Genomic DNA, 10,304 nt, shown 5'->3' with positions numbered 1-10,304 from the left:
GGTGTGTAGAATCAATTTATGTCATCTATTCTGCAATATAAGGTCGTCTTCAAATTAAATCCAAGACGATGCCATCTTGAGAAATCAGATTTTAAACCCTTTTCCCCAGAAGGATAAGCAATACCTCTTTTTTAAGGGTGTGTAGAATCCATGTTTAAGTTTTTAGAAAAGGATAATCTTTATGTCTAATTCAAGAGGGCCGCTAGAAGTCATCCTGAACGCTTTAATGACCACTTTTCCAAGATCAACAGCTCGTTATGAGAAGTTCCAGTGGTGATTAGAATTGCAAGTTTGAGAACTTAACTTGATTCCCACTCGTCCTCAAGGTATTCAGGGAAAACCTCTTCCTCGTTGTCTTCACCATCCTGATCTACACATATCTAAAACAATTATATACACTGTTGGTCATAAAGGTGGAATATTTTTTAAACCAAATTTTCACAGCGTAATTATTACAACATGATTTGAATATGGCATTTATGGTGCATGATAACCACTTTACTTTATTATTCTGCCTTTTACACACGTTTGACAGTGATATTTTAAGTTTATGTCCTAAGCGATGGATGTCATGAGCATAGATAACAATGACGACAATATACAGTAAATTAAAGGATCATGAGATATTTATTTTCAATATCTCTCAGTTTTCCAGATGACTTTTTTGTGATTTCATGGACAAATTTGCATCAAACTTGAGTCATTGTTCTTACTCAGTTACTAGTATCGGGTATGTCCACCCGTGGCACAAACCAGCGCATGCAGACGTTGTGGCATGCTGTCCACTAGCTTGTTGATGACGTCAACAGGCGTAGCGTCCCATTCTTCCATCTGCCAACTCCTGCAGATTTTTAAGGAATGACCTCTCTATCGTTGATGGCTCGGCCTAGGGCATCCAATGCATGCTCTGTAGGGTTCATATCCGGCGAACAAGCTGACAGCTGGCAACTGTACGACGCCCTCTGCCTCCTGGAATTCCCTTACTGCAGCGGCCCTGTGCGGTCTAGCGTTGTCATCCTGCAGTCGGAAATTGTGCCCATACACTCGTCTTGCATATGGAAGGCAGTGGAACTCTAAGATATCCCTGTAGGCGGTGGCGTTGACATTTCCGTCCAGAACCACCAGTGGCGTTTTCCCTCCATAATGGATGCCGGCCCATATCATCACTGAGCCGCCTGCGCCTTGAGTCATCTCGTGGATACATTCATCGCGAATGTTTTCCCCGGCTAATCGATGAACTCGTTGTCTCCCATCCTTTCGGTCAAGGATGAACCGGCTCTTGTCCGTGAAGACCACATGTTGCTAATGTCCTGGATGAAGCCTCCTGTGCTCCCTAGCCCAAAGAAGACGAGCTACTCTGCGGCGAACAGACAGGCGTGAACATTTGGTCAATCGTCGTGCTCGGTAACCTTGTTAAAGCAATCTGCGATTAACGATTGCCTTGGAAACGTTGATCCCATGATATCTCCTCCACAAGCAACGAAGACGGCTCGTGGACAATTTCCGGTTTCTGTGGCTGAAATTCAATAGTTGGCGATCATCTCTTCTTGTGGTCAATCTGGGACGTCCTGGAGATTTCCGTGGCCGCACATTCCCCGCCTCACGTTGACGTTTCAGGATCTTAGAGACTGCACTCTGTGATATCCCTACGACTTCTGCGATATCAGTATGCTTGTAGACCTCCTGTCGCAGTGCTACCACTCTCTCCGTGTAGCTGTTGCTGTTGAACCAGGCATAGTTCAGGGAACGTCACTTCTGATTTTTATTTCAAACGGTACAAGGAACTCGAAAAAATGCAACCTTCCTATACACAGTGCTAAATCAGGGAAAGGGAAAGAATATCATATGCATAGGCTTTTATAGTCTACAACAAAATAATGTATTACGTAATCTAATTTGTCATGTTATAATGTGACCTGTGTAATGGGGAGATATTATGTAATCACTCAATTACCATTTTGTCTACGCGTAGCCTTTCAAATACCAACAAAACTGTCGATTTTTATTCAAAAATATTTTATTCCACCTTTATGACCAACAGTGTATATATATATATATATATATATATATATATATATATATATATATACATATATATTTTATCGTATCCGGACATCTACCCCCCGGACATCCATCCCCCGGACATCCACCACCAGGACATCTACCCCCTAGGAAAAGTACCCCCTAGGACATCTACCCCCGAACATCTACCCCGGACATTTACCCCCCGGACATTTACCCCCCGGACATCTACCCCGGACATCTACCCCCGGACATCTACCCCCGGACATCTACCCCCCGGACATCTACCCCCCGAACATTTACCCCCCGGACATCTACCCCCGGACATCTACCCCGGACATCTACTCCCCGGACGTCTACCCCCCCCCCCCCCCCCGGACATCTATCCCCCGGACATTTACCCCCCGGACATCTACCCCCCGGACATTTACCCCCCCCCCCGGATATCTACCCCCCGGACATCTATCCCCGGACATCTACCCCCGGACATTTACCCCCGGACATCTACCCCTCGGACATCTACCCCCGGACATTTACCCCCCGTATCCCAAGGACTGTTTGCTGGATTTCATGAAGATGATGCTTATCTTAGCTAATAAAATCATGCGAGTGCGTAGCGCTGGATAAAGATTTTTTATTCTCAGCACTTTCATTTCATGAAAAGGATGCTTATCTTAGCTAATAAAATCATGCGAGTGCGTAGCGCTGGATAAAGATTTTTTTTATTTTCAGCACTTTTAGTGAGCATGAACGTGGTGCGTATCTCTTTAAAAACAAAACAAAAAAAAATCGAATCGCGAGCAGAGTAATTTGTACATATTGACTTCATAATGGGATCTTTAAAGCTATATGTTTTCATATTGAGTAGATTAACATCTCACTCAATTTGCAATGTGAGAGGGAGGCGAGAACTTGTCCTTTTGATATAATCACGTTTTTTTTTCTATTTTCCAATAATTCTACCCCCCTTATTTCGTTCACCTTTCTTCCCCTGCTTAAGTTTCTTCTTGTATGTTTCCTTCCCAACTCTCTTTTTCCCTTTTCGTTTTTTTTTTAAAAACTTTTAAAGAGGTTGAACGCTTCATTTTTTAGTCAAAATGTCCCGCTTGACAGAAGGTTCTTTGGGTCAAAAGAAAAAGATTCATCCAATAAGACACTCTGTATACTCAAATAAGCTGGTTATTTGCATACATTTGCATATTTATTATCTATGAGATCTTTAATATATGTATATGATGAACCCAAACACCTCTAAAATTTGACACAAAGACTCTAAGGACGAAAGGAATCAAAATTGCGAATAAATATTTGGGGGTATCCCTGTATGTAACTACCTATCTTACAAAACTTATTAGAGTATTTTCACGTATCCTTAACTATTTATGTGGAGTAAATCATAATGGAAATATATCAAATGGAATTTATCAATCTTTAAAAAAGTATTCATAAAAATAAACTTACTATGTCAAAAGTCAAAAAATTTGAGGGGCCAAGCATGGCATAAAGAGCAATATTTTTAACAAACAAATGTTTAAAGCGATTGAAGCGAACAAGCGATTGTGACAATATGTTTAGAAAATAATATCACATTTACTAATTTTCCTTTCTTTTTTTCCTTTTTAAAAGTTTTTTTTCGTGGTGGTAGAACTTCTTTTCTCTCTCTCTCTCTCTGTTTTTTTTTTGGGGGGGGTCTGATATTTTTTAAACAGGCGAGAAAAGAGGAATGGAGAGAGAGGGGGAGAAGGAGGAGAAACATGTGAGGGCGTAAGAAAAGACGGGGTGACAAATTTGGCTGGTTAGGCAGAATATTTATACTGCAATATCAGTTAATAAGTCGATAGGCAGAACATCTAGTCTAAATTTCATATATTTTGTTTTGGGTCTAGTGTCTTAGATTTACAAAACAAAGTAAATAAATGTTTACTTCTTTTTAATCATATGGTTCTGCAGTGAATTTCATTTCACTACAGTTTCAAGGAAATACACAACGTATTTGTTTTTGTGTCAATATGGTTTAATAGAGAGCTCTATTTTACTGTTTCAAGAAATTATTAAGATTTACCCCCCCCCCCTTTCCAACTAAGGACATGGGGTGCGCCCCGTTTATTTCATATCCTTTTGAATATAACTTCATTTTGTTAGTATTATTTATTCCGTTTTTAATGTAAAACAAGTGGAGAAGATACAAAACATGAGAATTGAAATTTAAAAGTGGTTGTAAGCAGAAAAAAAACATGAAACTGACAAGAGTCCTTAAAATGACTCATTTTTAGTTCAGCATTTGAAAATTTCAACTTGCCATGTGTGCTCTCTTGCCCCCTCTAAAAATTCCCTTTAGGAAAAAATGCCCCCTTTTCAAAATCGAAAATGCCTTTTTTCCAAATGAAATATATCCTTTTTCAAAAAGAAATACCCTTTTCATAGTAAAACATAATACATTTTAGATTCGAAAATCGCAAAATTTTGGATCGCGCTCGCATGAATTGTAAAGTATGGTACTAATCCTGTTCATAGTTATAAAAATGTTAAGAATGTCCAGTTTTCTGGTTGGAATATCACAAATGTTGGCTCTCGTTTTGCATTCGCATCAATTATCGTTAAGCAAGGTACTCATCCTGTTCCAGTTTACAAAAAAAAAATCTTAGAATGTCCAGTTTCAGGTTGGAGTATCCAAAATGTATGAGCTCGCACTTTGCGCTTGCATTATTTGATTGGTTAGTTATGTATGCTATTTATGAGTGACTAAATGCAGTCCTTTACAGCTTCCTATTTTGGTAAGTATATAAAAAAATCCATAATTCTTTAGTTAGATATACATCTTTTTCATGATTACAAAACAACTCGGAATATTTTATGTTCCTTTCTTACTGCACGAAATGTACAGAGGTTTGAGCTCGTGATTCACGCTGGCTGTTTTTTCCCCAGATGACTTTTTTGTGATTTCATGGACAAATTTGCATCAAACTTGAGTCATTGTTCTTACTCAGTTACTAGTATCGGGTATGTCCACCCGTGGCACAAACCAGCGCATGCAGACGTTGTGGCATGCTGTCCACTAGCTTGTTGATGACGTCAACAGGCGTAGCGTCCCATTCTTCCATCTGCCAACTCCTGCAGATTTTTAAGGAATGACCTCTCTATCGTTGATGGCTCGGCCTAGGGCATCCAATGCATGCTCTGTAGGGTTCATATCCGGCGAACAAGCTGACAGCTGGCAACTGTACGACGCCCTCTGCCTCCTGGAATTCCCTTACTGCAGCGGCCCTGTGCGGTCTAGCGTTGTCATCCTGCAGTCGGAAATTGTGCCCATACACTCGTCTTGCATATGGAAGACAGTGGAACTCCAAGATATCCCTGTAGGCGGTGGCGTTGACATTTCCGTCCAGAACCACCAGTGGCGTTTTCCCTCCATAATGGATGCCGGCCTATATCATCACTGAGCCGCCTGCGCCTTGAGTCATCTCGTGGATACATTCGTCGCGAATGTTTTCCCCGGCTAATCGACGAACTCGTTGTCTCCCATCCTTTCGGTCAAGGATGAACCGGCTCTCGTCCGTGAAGACCACATGTTGCTAATGTCCTGGATGAAGCCTCCTGTGCTCCCTAGCCCAAAGAAGACGAGCTACTCTGCGGCGAACAGACAGGCGTGAACATTTGGTCAATCGTCGTGCTCGGTAACCTTGTTAAAGCAATCTGCGATTAACGATTGACTGGGAAACGTTGATCCCATGATATCTCCTCCACAAGCAACGAAGACGGCTCGTGGACAATTTCCGGTTTCTGTGGCTGAAATTCAATAGTTGGCGATCATCTCTTCTTGTGGTCAATCTGGGACGTCCTGGAGATTTCCGTGGCCGCACATTCCCCGCCTCACGTTGACGTTTCAGGATCTTAGAGACTGCACTCTGTGATATCCCTACGACTTCTGCGATATCAGTCTGCTTGTAGACCTCCTGTCGCAGTGCTACCACTCTCTCCGTGTAGCTGTTGCTGTTGAACCAGGCATAGTTCAGGGAACGTCACTTCTGATTTTTATTTCAAACGGTACAAGGAACTCGAAAAAATGCAACCTTCCTATACACAGTGCTAAATCAGGGAAAAGGAAAGAATATCATATGCATAGGCTTTTATAGTCTACAACAAAATAATGTATTACGTAATCTAATTTGTCATGTTATGATGTGACATGTGTAATGGGAAGATATTATGTAATCACTCAATTACCATTTTGTCTACGCGTAGCCTTTCAAATACCAACAAAACTGTCGATTTTTATTCAAAAATATTTTATTCCACCTTTATGACCAACAGTGTATATATATATATATATATATATATATATATATATATATATATATATATATATATATATACATATATATTTTATCGTATCCGGACATCTACCCCCCGGACATCCATCCCCCGGACATCCACCACCAGGACATCTACCCCCTAGGAAAAGTACCCCCTAGGACATCTACCCCCCGAACATCTACCCCCGGACATTTACCCCCCGGACATCTACCACGGACATCTACCCCCGGACATCTACCCCCCGGACATCTACCCCCCAGACATCTACCCCCGGACATTTACCCCCCCCCGGACATCTACCCCCGGACATCTATTCCCGGACATCTACCCCCGGACATTTACCCCCGGACATCTACCCCTCGGACATCTACCCCCGGACATTTACCCCCCGTATCCCAAGGACTGTTTGCTGGATTTCATGAAGAAGATGCTTATCTTAGCTAATAAAATCATGCGAGTGCGTAGCGCTGGATAAAGATTTTTTATTCTCAGCACTTTTATTTCATGAAAAGGATGCTTATCTTAGCTAATAAAATCATGCGAGTGCGTAGCGCTGGATAAAGATTTTTTTTATTTTCAGCACTTTTAGTGAGCATGAACGTGGTGCGTATCTCTTTAAAAACAAAACAAAAAAAAATCGAATCGCGAGCAGAGTAATTTGTACATATTGACTTCATAATGGGATCTTTAAAGCTATATGTTTTCATATTGAGTAGATTAACATCTCACTCAATTTGCAATGTGAGAGGGAGGCGAGAACTTGTCCTTTTGATATAATCACGTTTTTTTTTCTATTTTCCAATAATTCTACCCCCCTTATTTCGTTCACCTTTCTTCCCCTGCTTAAGTTTCTTCTTGTATGTTTCCTTCCCAACTCTCTTTTTCCCTTTTCGTTTTTTTTTTAAAAACTTTTAAAGAGGTTGAACGCTTCATTTTTTAGTCAAAATGTCCCGCTTGACAGAAGGTTCTTTGGGTCAAAAGAAAAAGATTCATCCAATAAGACACTCTGTATACTCAAATAAGCTGGTTATTTGCATACATTTGCATATTTATTATCTATGAGATCTTTAATATATGTATATGATGAACCCAAACACCTCTAAAATTTGACACAAAGACTCTAAGGACGAAAGGAATCAAAATTGCGAATAAATATTTGGGGGTATCCCTGTATGTAACTACCTATCTTACAAAACTTATTAGAGTATTTTCACGTATCCTTAACTATTTATGTGGAGTAAATCATAATGGAAATATATCAAATGGAATTTATCAATCTTTAAAAAAGTATTCATAAAAATAAACTTACTATGTCAAAAGTCAAAAAATTTGAGGGGCCAAGCATGGCATAAAGAGCAATATTTTTAACAAACAAATGTTTAAAGCGATTGAAGCGAACAAGCGATTGTGACAATATGTTTAGAAAATAATATCACATTTACTAATTTTCCTTTCTTTTTTTCCTTTTTAAAAGTTTTTTTTCGTGGTGGTAGAACTTCTTTTCTCTCTCTCTCTCTCTGTTTTTTTTTTTGGGGGGGTCTGATATTTTTTAAACAGGCGAGAAAAGAGGAATGGAGAGAGAGGGGGAGAAGGAGGAGAAACATGTGAGGGCGTAAGAAAAGACGGGGTGACAAATTTGGCTGGTTAGGCAGAATATTTATACTGCAATATCAGTTAATAAGTCGATAGGCAGAACATCTAGTCTAAATTTCATATATTTTGTTTTGGGTCTAGTGTCTTAGATTTACAAAACAAAGTAAATAAATGTTTACTTCTTTTTAATCATATGGTTCTGCAGTGAATTTCATTTCACTACAGTTTCAAGGAAATACACAACGTATTTGTTTTTGTGTCAATATGGTTTAATAGAGAGCTCTATTTTACTGTTTCAAGAAATTATTAAGATTTACCCCCCCCCCCCCCCTTTCCAACTAAGGACATGGGGTGCGCCCCGTTTATTTCATATCCTTTTGAATATAACTTCATTTTGTTAGTATTATTTATTCCGTTTTTAATGTAAAACAAGTGGAGAAGATACAAAACATGAGAATTGAAATTTAAAAGTGGTTGTAAGCAGAAAAAAAACATGAAACTGACAAGAGTCCTTAAAATGACTCATTTTTAGTTCAGCATTTGAAAATTTCAACTTGCCATGTGTGCTCTCTTGCCCCCTCTAAAAATTCCCTTTAGGAAAAAATGCCCCCTTTTCAAAATCGAAAATGCCTTTTTTCCAAATGAAATATATCCTTTTTCAAAAAGAAATACCCTTTTCATAGTAAAACATAATACATTTTAGATTCGAAAATCGCAAAATTTTGGATCGCGCTCGCATGAATTGTAAAGTATGGTACTAATCCTGTTCATAGTTATAAAAATGTTAAGAATGTCCAGTTTTCTGGTTGGAATATCACAAATGTTGGCTCTCGTTTTGCATTCGCATCAATTATCGTTAAGCAAGGTACTCATCCTGTTCCAGTTTACAAAAAAAAAATCTTAGAATGTCCAGTTTCAGGTTGGAGTATCCAAAATTTATGAGCTCGCACTTTGCGCTTGCATTATTTGATTGGTTAGTTATGTATGCTATTTATGAGTGACTAAATGCAGTCCTTTACAGCTTCCTATTTTGGTAAGTATATAAAAAAATCCATAATTCTTTAGTTAGATATACATCTTTTTCATGATTACAAAACAACTCGGAATATTTTATGTTCCTTTCTTACTGCACGAAATGTACAGAGGTTTGAGCTCGTGATTCACGCTGGCTGTTTTTTCCCCAGATGACTTTTTTGTGATTTCATGGACAAATTTGCATCAAACTTGAGTCATTGTTCTTACTCAGTTACTAGTATCGGGTATGTCCACCCGTGGCACAAACCAGCGCATGCAGACGTTGTGGCATGCTGTCCACTAGCTTGTTGATGACGTCAACAGGCGTAGCGTCCCATTCTTCCATCTGCCAACTCCTGCAGATTTTTAAGGAATGACCTCTCTATCGTTGATGGCTCGGCCTAGGGCATCCAATGCATGCTCTGTAGGGTTCATATCCGGCGAACAAGCTGACAGCTGGCAACTGTACGACGCCCTCTGCCTCCTGGAATTCCCTTACTGCAGCGGCCCTGTGCGGTCTAGCGTTGTCATCCTGCAGTCGGAAATTGTGCCCATACACTCGTCTTGCATATGGAAGACAGTGGAACTCCAAGATATCCCTGTAGGCGGTGGCGTTGACATTTCCGTCCAGAACCACCAGTGGCGTTTTCCCTCCATAATGGATGCCGGCCTATATCATCACTGAGCCGCCTGCGCCTTGAGTCATCTCGTGGATACATTCGTCGCGAATGTTTTCCCCGGCTAATCGACGAACTCGTTGTCTCCCATCCTTTCGGTCAAGGATGAACCGGCTCTCGTCCGTGAAGACCACATGTTGCTAATGTCCTGGATGAAGCCTCCTGTGCTCCCTAGCCCAAAGAAGACGAGCTACTCTGCGGCGAACAGACAGGCGTGAACATTTGGTCAATCGTCGTGCTCGGTAACCTTGTTAAAGCAATATGCGATTAACGATTGACTGGGAAACGTTGATCCCATGATATCTCCTCCACAAGCAACGAAGACGGCTCGTGGACAATTTCCGGTTTCTGTGGCTGAAATTCAATAGTTGGCGATCATCTCTTCTTGTGGTCAATCTGGGACGTCCTGGAGATTTCCGTGGCCGCACATTCCCCGCCTCACGTTGACGTTTCAGGATCTTAGAGACTGCACTCTGTGATATCCCTACGACTTCTGCGATATCAGTCTGCTTGTAGACCTCCTGTCGCAGTGCTACCACTCTCTCCGTGTAGCTGTTGCTGTTGAACCAGGCATAGTTCAGGGAACGTCACTTCTGATTTTTATTTCAAACGGTACAAGGAACTCGAAAAAATGCAACCTTCCTATACACAGTGCTAAATCAGGGAAAAGGAAAGAATATCATA

The sequence above is a fragment of the Lytechinus pictus genome, chromosome 8 (genome assembly GCF_037042905.1).
Source record: "Lytechinus pictus isolate F3 Inbred chromosome 8, Lp3.0, whole genome shotgun sequence".
NCBI classification, from domain to species: domain Eukaryota; kingdom Metazoa; phylum Echinodermata; class Echinoidea; order Temnopleuroida; family Toxopneustidae; genus Lytechinus; species Lytechinus pictus.
Note: the sequence above shows the minus strand (reverse complement) of the source record.